Genomic DNA, 16,242 nt, shown 5'->3' with positions numbered 1-16,242 from the left:
CTAGCATTCAAGTCTTACTATATCACTCATTTGCCTTCACAGCTTCCTATGACCACAGAACAAGGTCCAGAGTACTCAGGGCCTCTCTGTTCCCTGCCATGGTCTCCAAGGCCCTGCTACCTCTGTGAACTCGTGCCACTCCTGCCTCACTCACTCTGCTGCATTCTTTTAGTCCTTCACAGACACTACACTTCTCTCACCTCAGAGCCTTTGCACAAGTTGCTCTCTCTTCTCCAGACCACCTCCCTACCCTACCCTTCTCACCTTGCTGAATCCCTCCCACCCTTCTGGTCTCACCTTAAATATCACTTCTGAGCTCCACCTGTTAGAGACGTGTGCGCGCGTGTATTTTGTATATTTACACACTGCATTTCCTCTGCTAAACATTTCACATTTATAATGATTTATGTCACTTCATTCATCAGCTTATACAGAGCAACTGCTTGTGCCAGGCACTGCTTTAGGCACTGGGGTTGAAGCATCAAATGGGAGAGATTCCTACAGTCAGGCAGTTTCCATCCTTTGTAATGTCACACTCCACTGTTTGATTTTAAGTCCCATGAGTCAAAGGTCACACTTGTTTTGTTTACCAATGTAGCCCAGTGTTTTGCACACTAGCACACTGTCTGGCACATGTGAAATATTCAGTAAATATTTGCTGACTGTCTGATTGGCTTCCCGAAGTTACCACCATACTGGGCACACAGTAAGTGAGCATGTATTGAATTAGACAATTTTTTCCAGCAATCATATCCATTGGAAAAGGTGTTATTTCTGATTTATTATGATAGTTTTCATTTTATTGTTTGATTTTTAGTTAGGAATGAATGGTGCTCTTATCCCTGTTAACTAATGTAAATGAATAAATGAATAAGACAAATAACTTCAGGATGAAAATAGTCTTAAGAAAATTGGACAGGATGGTCTAATAGAGATAAACTGAAGGGCTGGATCTATGTCACATTATATTGGATGGTTAGAAAAGTCCTCTCCGAGGAGGGGAAATTTGAGCTGTGACCTGAGTAACAAGAAGGAGCCAGCTACGCAAACATCCAGGATGGAGGCTTCCAGACGTAAGGAACAGGACGTGCAAAGGCTTGGCGGTGGAGAATGAGAGGAAGAAGTAGGGGGCGGCTTGTTTGAGAAGAAAGAAGGCAAGGATGGCTGGAATCCAGTGGGCAGGGGAAACGGTGCGTGAGGAGGTCGCAGAAGCAGCTCATGAAGGGGACCGCAGGCCAAGGGAAGGACTTAGGACATTTTTCTGGTTGTAGTGGGAAGATATTGGGTTTTCACGGAGAGAATGAACATGATCTGATTAATAATTTTTAAGAAAATGACTATCTGCCCTGTGAAGAATGGGTGAGGCTTGAGCCCCGCCTGGCACTGAAACCTCTTAGAATGTCAAAGACTACTGTAGGAAAATATAAAATTGTTTCTATGTTCAAAAATCTGATTTCATTTGGGGCTATTACGTAATTCTAAAGGTATTTGCTGACTTTATTCCTTTTTGATGAGTTTTTGAGTCCTCACTACAGCAATGGGACAAATATCCCCATTTTATTGGCTATTAATCAGTTAAGGGGCCATGTCTCTGTTATCAAATTTGTTTATTTATTTATAGGAGATCTATTTATTTACTGATTATTGATAAATAGGACCCATTTTGATGGACATTAAAAAAAGTCATTTCTGATAAACATATCACTTCGACTGCAGCACAGAGCGTCCCACTGTCACCAGAGACCTTCCTTTTGAAATTCCCTGGTGCATCTCACATGTGTCACACTCATTACTTATGAGCAGGGATCTATGCAATAGAAGTGAGAGTCATCCTTATGGATACAGCTGCCCGTCTTGTGTCTGAAAGTGCTTATTTCCAAAGGAAAAAAAAAGACTTCAGTTTTTCGTTGTGTCATTTTAAGACACGTATTGAGGTATTTTTAGTCTGGAGCCTCCTTCTGAAAGCATGGGATAACAACTTTGCTAAATCCTACTGAAAGCAAAACCATAGCTTGAAGCTTTGGAAGAACAGAAGCTATGTTGCATTGCTGTTTCTTAAATTAAGGAGCCGGTCTGCTGGAATAGATGAACAGCGGCCTCTCCATCAGGCCCGCCTATAGAATATGCCAGATGCCTTTTTTCTGTTCTGATTTACTCGCGACATCATTAAGACTTCGTGATGCAAGCCAGTTTCCCTTTTAGAAGGTAAACATTCACTGACAGCAGTTGCAGTAACTGTGTAGCTAAGAGCACCGAGAAGTCTTTCTTTCTTTTTTTTTTTTTAATTTATTGGGGTGACAATTGTTAGTAGAGAAGTCTTTTAAGGAAGGGGTTGTACCACACTCAGGCACTCAGCCTTTACCATCACTTTAGCGTGGACAAAGGAGCAGAGCATTAACTTTAGAAAAAGCCTGAGCCGTACATTCAGGGCTTTAGCAGCTAAAAGGGCACTTGAGTCAGAGCGCCATTCCTGCTCGAGTGTGGGAGCCCTTACTTGCTGCCCACTGAAAGCATTGTGCCCACCCTGAAGTTGCGACTATGTTAGAACCGCTGCTGATGAGCTGGTGGCAGGAGGCCCTCCCTCTTGGTGACAGCAGGTTAGGACCCCTGATAGACCCATGAGGATGACACAGGTGCTGAGGCAAACTCCGCAGGAGAGCCCTGGCAGAGGGAGCCTTGGCAGATGGCACAGTGCTGGGCAAGAGGACAGGGGATGGCAGAGGAGTGAGGGGCTGGCCAGGGGTCAGCATGGAAGGGGCTGGCATCAAGTAGTGGGCACCCTGTCATTGGTCTGGACACCAGAAGTAAACCTCCAACATGGCACAATGGGCCGGCAAGGTGGGATGCCCGTCTTACGTGACTGAGGTACAACAAAGAATCCCAGACAAGAATCTACTTCTTGGTCTTGGATTTGGGGTATGAGATTGGCCTGATAATTAATACTAGGAGGTCCATCCTGCTACTGAAGCATGGGAAGGAGGTCAGAAGCTCTGGTGGGTCTGAGCTTATGGACAGGGTTACAGAGGGCTCTCAGGGAGTAGAGGAGCGCCAAGGGGCAGGCACAAGGGCCAGGCAGACCAGTCTTTGTATTCTACTGCCTAATACAGTCCTTGGAATATGTAGGTGCTTAAAAAATACTTGTTGCATGAATAACCCTGAACTTAGTTCTGAAACTCAGCTTCCTCAAGAAATCGATCCTTATGGATCTATTTATTGGGTCATTTAAACAGTTCCCTTTGATCATATACCCCTTTCAAACTTCACACTAATCACACTAATTTTACCTGAAAAACTTGAGCCCCACTTGCGGTTGTATTTCTTGTGAGCTGACAGAGGGCGTCACAGACCGTCCCCAAAGCCCAGCTGCTATACAGCACTGCGGGAGGCCAGGGGGCTGCAGGACGTGAAATGTGTACCTGTGGCACCTGAAATAACATTGCGTCCTCAGCCCCGTGGTGAGTTATTGTGATAAGGGCAGCCAGAGTCCAGGGCTATTTTAAGAGTCAACATGTTTTAGGACTAAAAAAATTCCACGGAGCCCCAAACTGTCAACTGTCTGAGGATTGACTGAGAAACCCTAGCTGAAAAGTCCACCTCCGCAGGAAGTCCAGAAACCTGCCTCTGACCCTGCCTGTCAAGGGGCTTAGGGTCTCCAGGGTCTTTATTTCTGGGATCCTCAATCAGTTAGGTATGTGCAGCTTCTCTATGGGAGAAAACATAGCAACCACTTTGCAGCAATACAGTATCGATGACATTACCGGTAATACAGTTAGCTGATGTTTACTGAACATTTGATACATATCAAGCCCAGTGTATTACCTTGTAAGATCTCATAACAACCTTATGACTCAGGTTTCCAGGAAAATTTCATGGACTCCAATGTTAGCAGACCACGGAGTAAGAAGGGAAAGTCAATAGTTATAGGGGCTGCACACACTTGGACTCAATGTTACAAGTGGAAAGTGAATTACAGAGATTTCCTCATTTGTTCAGTGTTAAACCACAGGTCACTGTAAGTAGCTATATGCATACCCTCATATTCTTTTGTTTATTTTTCCCCCTCTTCTAACCAGTGAGATTTTTATCTTTATAAGACACACACACACACACACACACACACACACACGCACCAGCCCTCCCCACACACATGAGAATTATATTGAGCCTTCTGTCTCACCTTATTAATGTGAGGTTTGTCCCACTGGCATCAGTCTTCCTGGTTTCAGCCCACCATGTGTTAAAAATCTAAGTACTGTATTGAAGGCACAACAAGAAAGTAACAAACTCATGACTTGAAATATCTTATTTCATCCAGGCAGGATTTCTTCTGCAAAGGCCTCATGCTTTGGTGTCAGAGAGAAGCCAAATTTTCTGCTTCTTCAAATTCTCCTTTGGATTTTTCCTCTCTTATTTAGTCTTTGAACCTTTGTGTCTGTGTGTTTATGCCAAGCTTTGCATGCACATGCCTAGAATATGTGTATCACAGAGGTCCCCGGCACAGTGAAAAAACACAGTGGTGTCAGAAAGATAAAGGCCTTTACAAGCTGAGTGACCTGTGCCTCTTTGTGACTCAGTTTCCTCATTTTTTTTTTCTAAAAAAGTTGTGAAAAGTAAGTGAGCTTTGTTAAGGCACCTAAACTATTGTAGACACTCAATAAACAGTAAACATCATTTTTACATCAACTGCATATAATCAAAAACTAGATATGACATAATCCACTTAGAAAGGTAGGTGTGAGATTTGCCTCTGAAACCCACAGTAAAAACACATTTCATTTGGTATTAGATGTTTTATAAAGCTCATTGAAAAACTAGTCTGTGTACAGAGGGTAATTCATATCTTCCCATTTACGGGTTGAAATACCATGTCCACGTCCATCTAAAGCTGACCAATCGTCATTTCCTCACAGCGTGCCTTGCCATGGGGCTCAGCTCATGCTGAACTCAATTATCTATGCTGATGTAAAGAGTACGGTCACGGATGATCTAAAAGAGCAAATACTTTCTAAATCATTCATTCAATTTCTTTGCCCTAATAGCATCCTTACAAGATGACTTAGGTCTTGGCTATGGCCTCCTAAAAGAATGTGTATCAGCTGATGGTGAGAAGAAACTCACAACCTTTCTGACCCAGATCGAAAGCTATCCTGAACTTGAATACCGTTGCAAAACATTTGCAAGGTGGATAACTGCTGGTGGTCTATCACTCTATTTTATGGAATAATAATTACATCACAGCGATTCCACTCAAATTTTAAAATACTTCCTATGTACCCCTCAAGTCCCACCAGTTAATTGTCTAGTCTGAATTAGCCCTTAGGTTATCGTGAACATAGTGCGAAGGCAATCAGAGGGTGCATTTTTTTCAGAGCCTGACTGCCATCTTCCTTTCAGTGGTCCCACAAGTGTCTGTGATAGGGAAACGGCATGACAGTGAACACTGAGCTGAAAAGCCACCAGTTCTGCTGGGTAAAGGCCACCAAGCATGCGTCCAACTGATCAATGGGGCCTGAGAACAGTATTGTCTAACTGGTTTATACTACTACAATGTCACCAATGTCACCATTTATCACCAGGGACACTGAAACACTCAAAGCAATCTTAATTTGGGTTCATTCAACTAAAATTGTCAAGTGCCTACTAGGTGCAAAGGACTGACCCTCCATTGCTTTATCTACAGCAGCGGTTCTCAAAGTATTGTAGGGATTCCGGGGAGTCCTTTCAGGGGTACACAAAATGCTCCCCTTTCCAAAGACGTATCTGTATGAACCCGGACTTGAACTTAAAATACATGTCACAATCGATTGAAATACAGAAGCAGATAAGAGTCCAGTTGTTTTCTATTAAACCAGACATTAGAAACATTCACAAAAACTAAAATAATGCCACTCTTCTTACTCAATTTTTTTGTTTTGGGAAATATAGTTACTTTTCATAAAATTTATATTTATGTTACTTTGTGATGGGATTATTATGATTTTTTTCAACGAATTAATTAATAAATATTTAAAAAATATTTCTAGTTTCAATTTCTAATATGGTAACTCTTGATAGATATAACTCACATAAACAAAACAGCACTGAGATTTTCAATAATTTTTAAGAGTATGAAGTTTTGAGACCAAAACAAAAAAAATTGAGAGCCACTGTTCTACATCGATCTCATTTATATCTTACAGCATCCCAATTCCCTTTCCCAATTTTGTCTTCATAGAACTTACCATTACCTAAAATTATATACTATATAGGTAATTATAAAATTATCTATTTTTATTGACCTGTTTTCTTCGTATGTTTTTGTCTATCTGTTCTCAGATCCATTCCCTATCCTTTCTCTGCAACATACATTTCCCAGGATCCTTTGCCAAAGGCAATGGAAAGCACTGTCAGGAAACCAAAGGAAACAGAGCCCAGTTGTTTCTCCTCCTCTCTCTCCTTTGGACTCCAGCAGTACTGCGTCTTCTCCTTCGTTCCAGTTCCTGTTGACCAGCTTTTCCTCAGCCCTGGCCCCCAGGCTCTGTCCTCCTTTTGTTTGTCTAATCCTAGGGTGCAGTGGTTTAAGCCTCTTGTTATTACTACCTGGTTGCTTCACCATCCCAGTTTGACTTGTCAGTTCTCCCCACACTTTGGGGGAAGAAACTTATCTCAGCTTCCTCACTTGAAAACAGGGATAATAATGATGATCAACCAGGACTGCTGTGAGGATTAGAAAGAAAAAGACAGAAAGGATCAAGCACACTGCTTGACTCAGAAAAGGTAAAAAATGGTAGTTAATATTATTATTAGTGTAGCTTTAACTTTGGAACTACTGCTTTACATAAAAAAGGGGAATCTACTGCTTTCAGCTGGTGTTAAAGTTTTGATTATTAACTGAGATTCGAATGGATGTGGAAATTATTTTTTCCAAGATAACTACTGTAATTATGATACAATCAACAGCTTTTCTCAATTTTTACTTCAGTTGGAGAAGAAATGTGCAGGGAATACTACAGGAGAAATTCTTCTATGTAATGAAGCATTACAAACCACAATAAATCAGAGGTCTTCCCTTTTCATATCACTGTGAAAAAGAAATAAAGCTCAAATGTATTCAGTACTTAATTCTCTACCGGGAACTCGCTAAGAGTTTTATATGCATTATGACACTTAATTCTCAGAACCTTACAAAGTGGGTATTATTGTCGTTACTTTCACTTTCCAGCTGAGGAGACAGCCTCAGAGGTTCAGGGTTTGCCAAGATCACACAGCCCATAAGGAGAGGAACAGATTCGAACCTGGACTGAAGATGAGCCCTTACCTGTAACCTATTTTTGGAAAACAAAAATAAAGCTATCAAAACACATCCCATATGTTTTGATAGTTACAGATTGTCTCCTAGGGAACTTGGTACCTATAATTAACGTACTTACTCATATTTCTTTCAATGGCACAGAAAGACAGATGCCCTCAGCTGCAGGCTTTTTCTTCCCCACTTTGGGATGGCCAAATATGAATGGTTTCTTTGAGAGCCATAGCAGGCAAATCCTCAATATTCAGTAACTTTCTTCCCTTTGCTCTTGGTGGCCAGGGGAGGATTCTCTGGCTGGGATAGGCAATCAAGGTGATGCTGAAGGCAGTCATGCACAGGTAATTAATTCTTGGTGGTTCCTAGAAGCTCAAGTCCCATGCACTGCCACACAAGGCAGTCGGGCTCCCTCTCTGCAGCTGTACTGGAAGCCAGGCAGGAGTCTGCCATTGTTGGCAGATTCCCAGAGAGTGTTGACACAGGGGGTGGGCAACAAAACGAATGCCTCCCGATTGGCTGAAGTTTCTCCCTTCCATCATCACTGCTTTCCAGTCCTGGGACCATGAGCTGGATGCTATAGAAACCCTGCAAACCTATTGCTTCCTTTGAAGAAAGATTTTTCGTTTTCCTGAGAGAGAACTAACAACTTCAGTACATACTCCACAAAGACAGACATTTTCACTTCCAAAGGCATGCACTAAGCACTAGTTAGACACATCACGAAGGAGGTATTTGTATATGTAAAGATTCTGTGCCAACCTCTCTTTAAATATTGAACTCAATCTGAGAAATGAAAATAAGAGCCAGGTGACAAAAAATTCAACTGCCTCACAATTTTCAGGAATATATCTGTTCTGCAATATGAACTATATGGCATCAGTCAGCCCATTTACACATGCATGGTAGTGATTTGTTCACCATGTATCCAGTTATTGGAGAATGTTATGCTGAGTGCTACATCCTGTGGCAGAAAAAAGAAGGGGGCATTGGCTTCGTGCAGGCCTCATGGGCTATGCATGTGAAACATCTCTGAAGTTCTGTTGTGGACCTATTCCTGGTTCTGGCAGTCTGGGCCATGCAGTTAATCTCCGCTGGTTCCACAAGATACAGCAAAAGATGAAGGGAACATGGATTATCAACTGCACAGCCAAATGTTTAATATAATTATAGATTTTCATCCGAGGTTCTTTCCTTTCTCACTTCAGTTCACCTGACAAGACTATTTCTTCATGCTGGTACTGTGTGATATTGAAGGAACTAACGTTTAAAGCATACCCTACACTGTGCTAAGTGTTTAAAATGTAGCACGTTATTTTATACTCTCATCCATCCTATGAAGTAAGTGCTTTTACATGCACTTTATAGACAAGGAATTAGGTTTAGAAAGACTGAAAATTCGCTAGTAAAAGTTGATAACTGGGATTCAAACTCAGCTCTGACAGATTGTCGTTTCTGTTCCTTTTTACCACGCCTCCTTCCCAAACTGGATCATCTTCCCAGAGCATCCCTTTTACTAGAAGAAGACTTAAGGGGAAAAATGATCATGTGAAGGAAAACATGGATAGACTTGTCATTTAGAATAGGAATTTAATATGAATTTTTAAAGATAAAACACCAGAAAGGTCCTGTCTGCACAGGCCTTTATAGACAATCCATGTCCCGAGACCTACTAAGGTATTTTAAAGGAAAAGCTTGTGAAAGACTCTCCACAGATCTAGGGCAGGCTAATTGGCCTCCCTTCAAAATGATGTTATTTAAGTATCTCTATACCCTCTATCTAGAGGGAAAGCAGGGCACTGGTGGGGAGGGCAGAGGGAGAAGGTTCTGGTGTCAGTGCCCTGCTGATACGCCCTGCTCAGATACACAAAAACCTGTGCTCTCTTTAGAAGCCAGTGGGGAACTCAGTGACAATTACGGTGTGCTCTTGGGGAGCTCATCCGCACTGCAAGTGGCTTATACAATTGTTCCTTCCACTCCACATTGTGGTCTGGACAACTGTTCTGGTTAAGACATTTTTCTTCATCCAATTGCACTTCCAGATACATTTCCACATCCCTTTCAGCTCAGCCTGAGCTGGCCTGCCTCTCCACTCAGCCCTGACCCTCACATTGCAGCCTCCATTGGCTAAGGAAGGGTGCCAGGTCTACAACCACCAACCCAGTCAAAGCAGCAAATGCCCCCACCCCCACCCCATTACAGCCTTTGTTTTCATCTCTGCTTTCCACTGAATATCACATATCCCATTTCCCTGCCCAGCTGATGCTGAGATGTTACAACTTGTCATCTGAGATATGGCCCATTAAAATTACATAGCACAGGTAAGGGAGAACTCAGTGCATGTCGGGACAGCAGGTAATTAGCCTTAACTTACAGGGCAGCCTTGAGGCTCTCTCGGCTCCCAGTCTGCACTCCCTTCCTCTTTGCTTCTTAGTGCATGGAGGCCCTCGCCATTTCTCAGAGGTATCTCTTGGGATTTGTTGAGTAGGGGTGGTTATTTAACACTGTCCTCATTAACTCAGCCACCGAGTCACTGCAGTATTGGGTTCACCAGGTGGGGGCGGGGAATTGTGACCATCAAAATAGACTATCAATTCTCCAGGGGCTAGTGGGGGTGGGGAAGAGGGGATTCAGCTGCCTCTGTACGTTTTCTATGAATAGGCAACTGGACAAACTTGAATAGTGCCAGAATCTCAAGGAGGCAAGATATGAAAGGGCAGGACCTTGGAGTTCCCATCAGTAATGACACAGTACAATGTGCATCAGATGGTAGGCCTGTCTGTTTCCAAGTCCTTCGCTGTGACTGTTGGGTTTGTCTTAGGACATTCCCTAAAGTGGACTTAACAATGGATGCAACAGGCAGGGTTAAATCAAGGGTAAGAAGTCTGTTGATTCTAGGGTAAGAACTCATAGACACAAGATGCTGGAGGAGTGGAGAGCATGGGCGGTGGAGTTGGACCGCCTGGGGTCTGAATACTGGCTCTGCCTGTGCGACCTTGGGCAAGTTCCTTAACCTTTTTCATCTGTGAAATGGAAATCATACTACCCGCCTTTACGGGTGTTGTTTTACAGATTAATTGACATAATGCAGGTAAAGCATTTAGGGAGCACTTGTTCAGGAAATGGCAACTTTATTATTATGCCCTCCCAACTGGTAAATTCTTAGGGAGCCAAACAGTTTATCATATCCCAAAGGCAAATCACGTTTCCAGAGCCTTGGGAAAATTCGCCAGCTCAGAGGACTATCTTGAGAGCTCCATTCCTGGCACTGAGTTGTCTGAGAAACCTTTTCCCATCCTCTTGAGAGATCAAATGCAGGTAACTTTGACCAACTCTGATTTTAGACTATAGTCAAATGATGTTTCCATGCCGCTGATTGCGGTGTTCGACTTTACCCCATGAGCTCAGTGTTCCAGAAAGGATGTACATATTTCTATACTTCTGTGTTTTTCAATATTGTGTTTAACAATAGAAAATTTTTATACTTTAAAGTATTCATTTATTTTAATAAAATGTAGCACCTTAACTGCATTTACTTAAAAATATAAATACTGTAATTCTTTTTTGTCGATTTTTGACACATTTTGGAGAACAAACTTGAAATCAATTAATGCAGTGAAAAGGTTAATTAGTGGCTTGTCCCAGCTGTGACTTATAGTATATCTCCCCACTTCCCCAGCTAACCCTCTGGTTTGACACCAGACATGGGTGGGTTTAATACTCAGTCTTCTGAAAACCAAGTAAAAAGACTCAGTCTACTGGCTTCCTCTCTGAAGAGTTAGGTGCTCAACCCTGAAACCAGGAGCTGGTCTAGCTCCTAAGGCAACACTGAAATTTCCCCAAGTCTTTGACAGATGACAACCTGAAGCATTCATAATCCCCGTCACACAGTGATTCAGCAGTGAAGATTGATAATTTCTAAAAATCTTGTTGAGTCTTTTACAATGCGTTTCGTTTTTCTGGGGATATGGTTCATAAATTATCTAGTGCTCTCCATGAATTTTGGTTGATAGTCATGTAGAAACGTATACAGAGAGGTGACTAACACATTTGTTTTCCAGCACCTCTTCTGGGCGCTTATGTCTCTGGGCCGGGTGTTTTTACTCACACTGACTCATTTAATCCTGACAACAGCCCTGTGAGATCAGAATTAAAATCTTTAGTTTACAAAGAAAGAAATGTTGGCTCAGAGGTTATGTTTACCAACGTCACAGAGTGTCTAGTAATGGCAGAGCTAGTTGGCTAACTTCAAGTCTCTGTGTGCAGGCCCAGTGCTGATTCTACCACACTGTAAATATATTTTGTTAATGTACATCCTGTCTTACCAGTGTTATACAAATTTATATTTAAAAATGAGGGAAATATATAATAAAAAATAAAAAGTTAAAATTTAAAGGCTAATTATAAACTCAGTTCTCCGACACCCGATGACTGAAAAGCTCATCCCTATGGACATAGTTTTTTATAGTCTCATGTTTCCTGTCCCCATATTTTGAGAGAGGATGAAACTCAGCTGAAGTCTCATGAGAAAGGTTACCAAAGTGATGCAGCTATTTCCACAACGCACTTGACCATTGAACAAACTACTCCTTTTAGAAAAACGTGCAATTCAGAGCAACTAGACAGACATTCGGGACATGATGGAAACTACCCAAGGACATGAACTGTCCATTTTGCTTTCTCAGTGCCTACAATAGAGCCTGCTTCTAAGCAGGTATTGACAAACAGTTATTGAATGAATGAATGACTGAATGGCAGTAGTAGGTAGTCGTGGGCTCCCAGAGCATTTTTATGAGGCTAAGTCATCCTCTGCCCAATCTTGGAATGGAACATGGGAACAGGTATATTACAGTACCAGGTCACTCCTCAAGCAGTCCAGAGAAATTATTTAAACAGGAGTAAACAAAAAGCATTGCTTTACATACATATTTACATACTTTTTTTTTTTACATACAAATTATAGCAAAAACCAGGTTTTCTGAAATATTCTCTATCCTAGACAACCTCCTAAAGCCGTTATTTGAGAAGTCTTTAGCCAGGTGAAGGAAAATTTGCAAAATAATGATACATGCTATGAATGGTAGTGGTGACAAAGGCATAGATTTTTGGCTGGACACTCTTGAGCTAACTCCCTGACTTACAAATGACTCACTAGCTGTATAACCTTGGGAAAGCCCCTTAGCTTGTTTAAATGCCAGCCTCCTCACTGGTAAAATGGAATATTTAATTCATTGAGTTATTGTAAGACTTAAGAAAGATTAATAGTGCTTGGCACTTAGCAGGCTCAATAAATCTTGAGTTCCCTCCCTCGCTTCTCTCCTTTCCTTTCCCTGCTCTTTCCTTCCCCGACACCCTTTTATCCTAAATCCATAGAGGTAGGTGAGATCATGTAATTATTTTTTTTAATGTTCTTATTCTTCTCGTTCAAAGACTTTTTAAAAACACGAGTTGGAGGAGCTCTAAGTTTTCTACTCATTTTTTTTTCTTGAGTGTCAGATCTAAGATATTAAATCCTATTATATAACAGAAAAACAGGGAAGCTGAGGGCTAGAACATAAAAATTATTGTAATTAGACAGGCGATAGAAAAAACGGCTGTGACTTCCTAGGCTTCCTACTTTTCTGCAGTTATCTCTTAAAGTGGATATGTAGAGATAGAATTGAAGAGGAGGGGCCCTTGCTTCTGAAGTTACTGCTGTCTTAGGAGCATTCACAGGGACATCTGTTGGCTTTTTAACAAAGGAAACTGGAGAGGATCAAGGGAAAGTGCAGGAGACTCTAGTTCACAAGGGAGCCACATCTGTTTGGTATTCTCCCAACTGAGAAAGCTCCACGTCTGAAATAGCAGGCGTATACTAGTTAAACTAGAATCTAGGAACAGATGAAAGCTTTTCTGTCCTCCATGTTTCAATGGTAGAGATCAACAGCTGTTTATATCCTTTAATACCTAACTGAGGGTGAAGCCTTCACATCTGTCAGTATTTTCCGGTTCTATTTCCTTGGATCACAGTGGGGAGGAGGTGCAATTTGAACCCCTCCCAATTCCCAGGCAAGAACACAGAAATGCGCCTATGATTCAAAGCCATAATGCTAAGCAGAAGTCCCCGTTTCTCATGGATCCAGGGTCTGCTGTTTACTGAGAAGTCTTCCTTTACTTTATCTTGATCATTTTCACGATAATGACTCTTGGCAGCACAAAGATCAAAAAGAACCAAAGTAGGCTGGATTTAGCGGGAGGCAGAGGAGAAATGAATTCTAACAAAGAAAGTGGCTCCTGATGATAAGTTATTTCAAAAGATAGCAACCGTGTTGTCCAAAGGCAAATAACAGGTGAGCAGGATGCTGATGGAGACCCTCAGGGTGGTGGTGGGTGGTGGTGATTTTTACTGACCCCTAACATTTCACCTTGGAAAAGTTAAACACAGAAAATTAAATTCTGTGGTGGCAGGTACAGAAAATACTCAGGATGGTGATAAAGGGATTCAGAGATATTTTAACTTCACTTTGATCACCAGCACCATACACACCATGTCGGGACTTTATAAAGATCATTTTTCCATTCATCCATCTATTTATCCTTCCTTGCATCCATCCATCCATCCAACCAACAACTTATAAGGCATAAAGACTGGGCTTAGTGCTGGGATATTCAAATGAATAAGGCATATCCCATAATTTTAAAGGGCTTATATTCTAATGAGTGAAAGAGAACATGATATAAAGAATGCATGAGAATTCACTAAATAGAGAAAATGGTGATTCCAGAAGGAAAGAACACCATGAATAAAACCAGAGAGGTAATAAAGAGCCTGTTTCTGGGGAATGAAAAGCATTCTGAGCGGTTACAATAGACAAAGGAGTGAGTGGTGGGTGCTTGCTAAAAGTGAAATTCTGTGTCTTACCCAAGAGATTCTGATTTAGTTGTTGAGGGGGAGGACCAAACAATTTGCATTTTAAACAGATGGCCAAAGTAATTGTGATACAAACAAAAGTTTGACAACTCTAACATATATAGATTCACATTTCCCCAAAGATTCTAATGGTGGTCCATTAAAAAAAGAAAGCTAGCAGGTTCAAATTAGGAAACATCACATACTAAATATCATTCCTTTTTTAGAGATTTATAATTAACATTAGCATATTAAAATACAGTAAAGAAATCAATTTTACTCAGCATTTCCCAAACTTATTTTTCCATGGGGGAAAAAACATAGTGGTACATGTATTAAAATCTGAGAACACTGGTGTATTACAGAACATAGATTGGGAAGAGCTGAAACAGAGGTATCTGATTAGATGACTATGTTCCTCAAATCCATTGAATGACGAAAGAAATGTCTAGAAAATGACAGCAAAGTCAATTACTTTGGGGGACATGGCGGCATCTACTGATTTCCTCCAAGCAAAGTCTAAAACCACTTATGATGTCCTGTTTTCCAAGGTGACCACTAGAAGCTTCCTCATTCCCAAATAACACACCATGGCTCTGTGATGTTATTTCTGGTCACAAACTCTACATGGTAACCACGGTTGCCAGAGAGAGCAGAAACATCCAAAGCTCAAAGCATCAAGAAGCACCAAAACAGAGGGGAAGGACAAAGAATTGTCTCCCTGCCCACATTTATTTATTTTTATTGCTACCGTGTTTCCCCGTAAATAAGACCTAGCCAGACCATCACCTCTAATGCGTCTTTTGGAGCAAAAATTAACATAAGACCTTATTTTACTATAATATAAGACCAGGTCTTTATAATGTAATGTAATGTAATGCAACGCCATATAATATAATATAATATAATATAATATAATATAATATAATATAATATAATATAATATAATACCAGGTCTTATTTTACTATAAGATCCGGTCTAATTAATATAATATGATATGATACGATATATGATATAACATTATATAATACCGGGTCTTCTATTAATTTTTGCTCCAAAAGACACATTAGAGCTGACGGTCCAGCTAGGTCTTATTTTCGGGGAAACAGGGTATCATATGTTCTGCACAAAGCATTGGCAGTTGCTGGTAATGCTTTTGGAAAAGAAAAATTCCTCCCAATGACAAAAGAATCCTCTGACAGTCAAAGAAGGCGCAAAAAAACATGAACCTAAGAAATTCCCACCCCATGGAGGTGTCTATGATGTGGCTGGGGTCAGCGGTAAGGGGTGAGTTGAAACCTGTCTTCTTCCTCCTACGCCGGTGAGTCAAGCATTAACCCCACCTTCTTCCTCAGCAAGGGACAGCAGAAAGAAAGAGCATGAGGGAACTGAACAAGTCAAGGCAGCACCAGAACTCTGAGCAAATTGGTTTGTGTGCTGAATAGTTCAAGATGTACATACTGCCCTAATCAATTTACACACTCTTTTTTTCTGGTATTAACTTAATTACTTCCATACGCCCCCACCTCAACTTTCCATATGCCACTTGGGGACACACACATCCCAACTAGAGGTGATTTCCACAATGTGTTTCAAATACTTTTTTTAGACCCTGACCATCTCAGAGCTTTTTAATAATACTTTCCAATGGCACAAGTATTTTTTCAGTCATTCCACAAATATTTCCTGAGTGCCTACCAGGGTTCCAGGGCTGGAGATACAACAGGAGACGTAAGGAGATTGCTTTCCCATTGCACCTAGAGCCCAAGAAAACTGAATTTTAAATCCAGCCTGTCAGTGCATGGACCGTCCAATGATCACCAGCATAAAGAAATACAAGAGATAGAAAAGGTTTGCTCCTTCCCCTTGAATAGTTTTATGACTTAGAAATTAAGGAAAACAAAAGCATTTGCATTTCAAGTGTCCTGGTGGGTCTCAGAGCTACACAAGTGCGCAAGTTAACAGTACAGCCTGGAATTAAGAACCTACGATCAGGAGAGGGAAGAACAGAAGAAGGGCAGGCTCTCTATTTTCCCAGAATGCCAACCCCAAACAAATCCATGGAGTCTC

The 16,242-nt window shown here is 41.2% G+C and overlaps 1 protein-coding gene across 4 annotated transcripts in view; it reads right to left on the bottom strand.

Annotated features, from left to right (window-relative positions):
- Window positions 1–16,242, bottom strand: part of MOB3B (MOB kinase activator 3B) — a 179,509-nt gene that overhangs the window by 105,699 nt on the left and 57,568 nt on the right. The gene's annotated exons all lie outside the window — the stretch shown is intronic.

This window comes from Rhinolophus sinicus, linkage group LG04 (assembly GCF_036562045.2).
Source record: "Rhinolophus sinicus isolate RSC01 linkage group LG04, ASM3656204v1, whole genome shotgun sequence".
NCBI lineage: Eukaryota > Metazoa > Chordata > Mammalia > Chiroptera > Rhinolophidae > Rhinolophus > Rhinolophus sinicus.
Note: the sequence above shows the minus strand (reverse complement) of the source record. Positions and strands in the feature narration are given on the sequence as shown.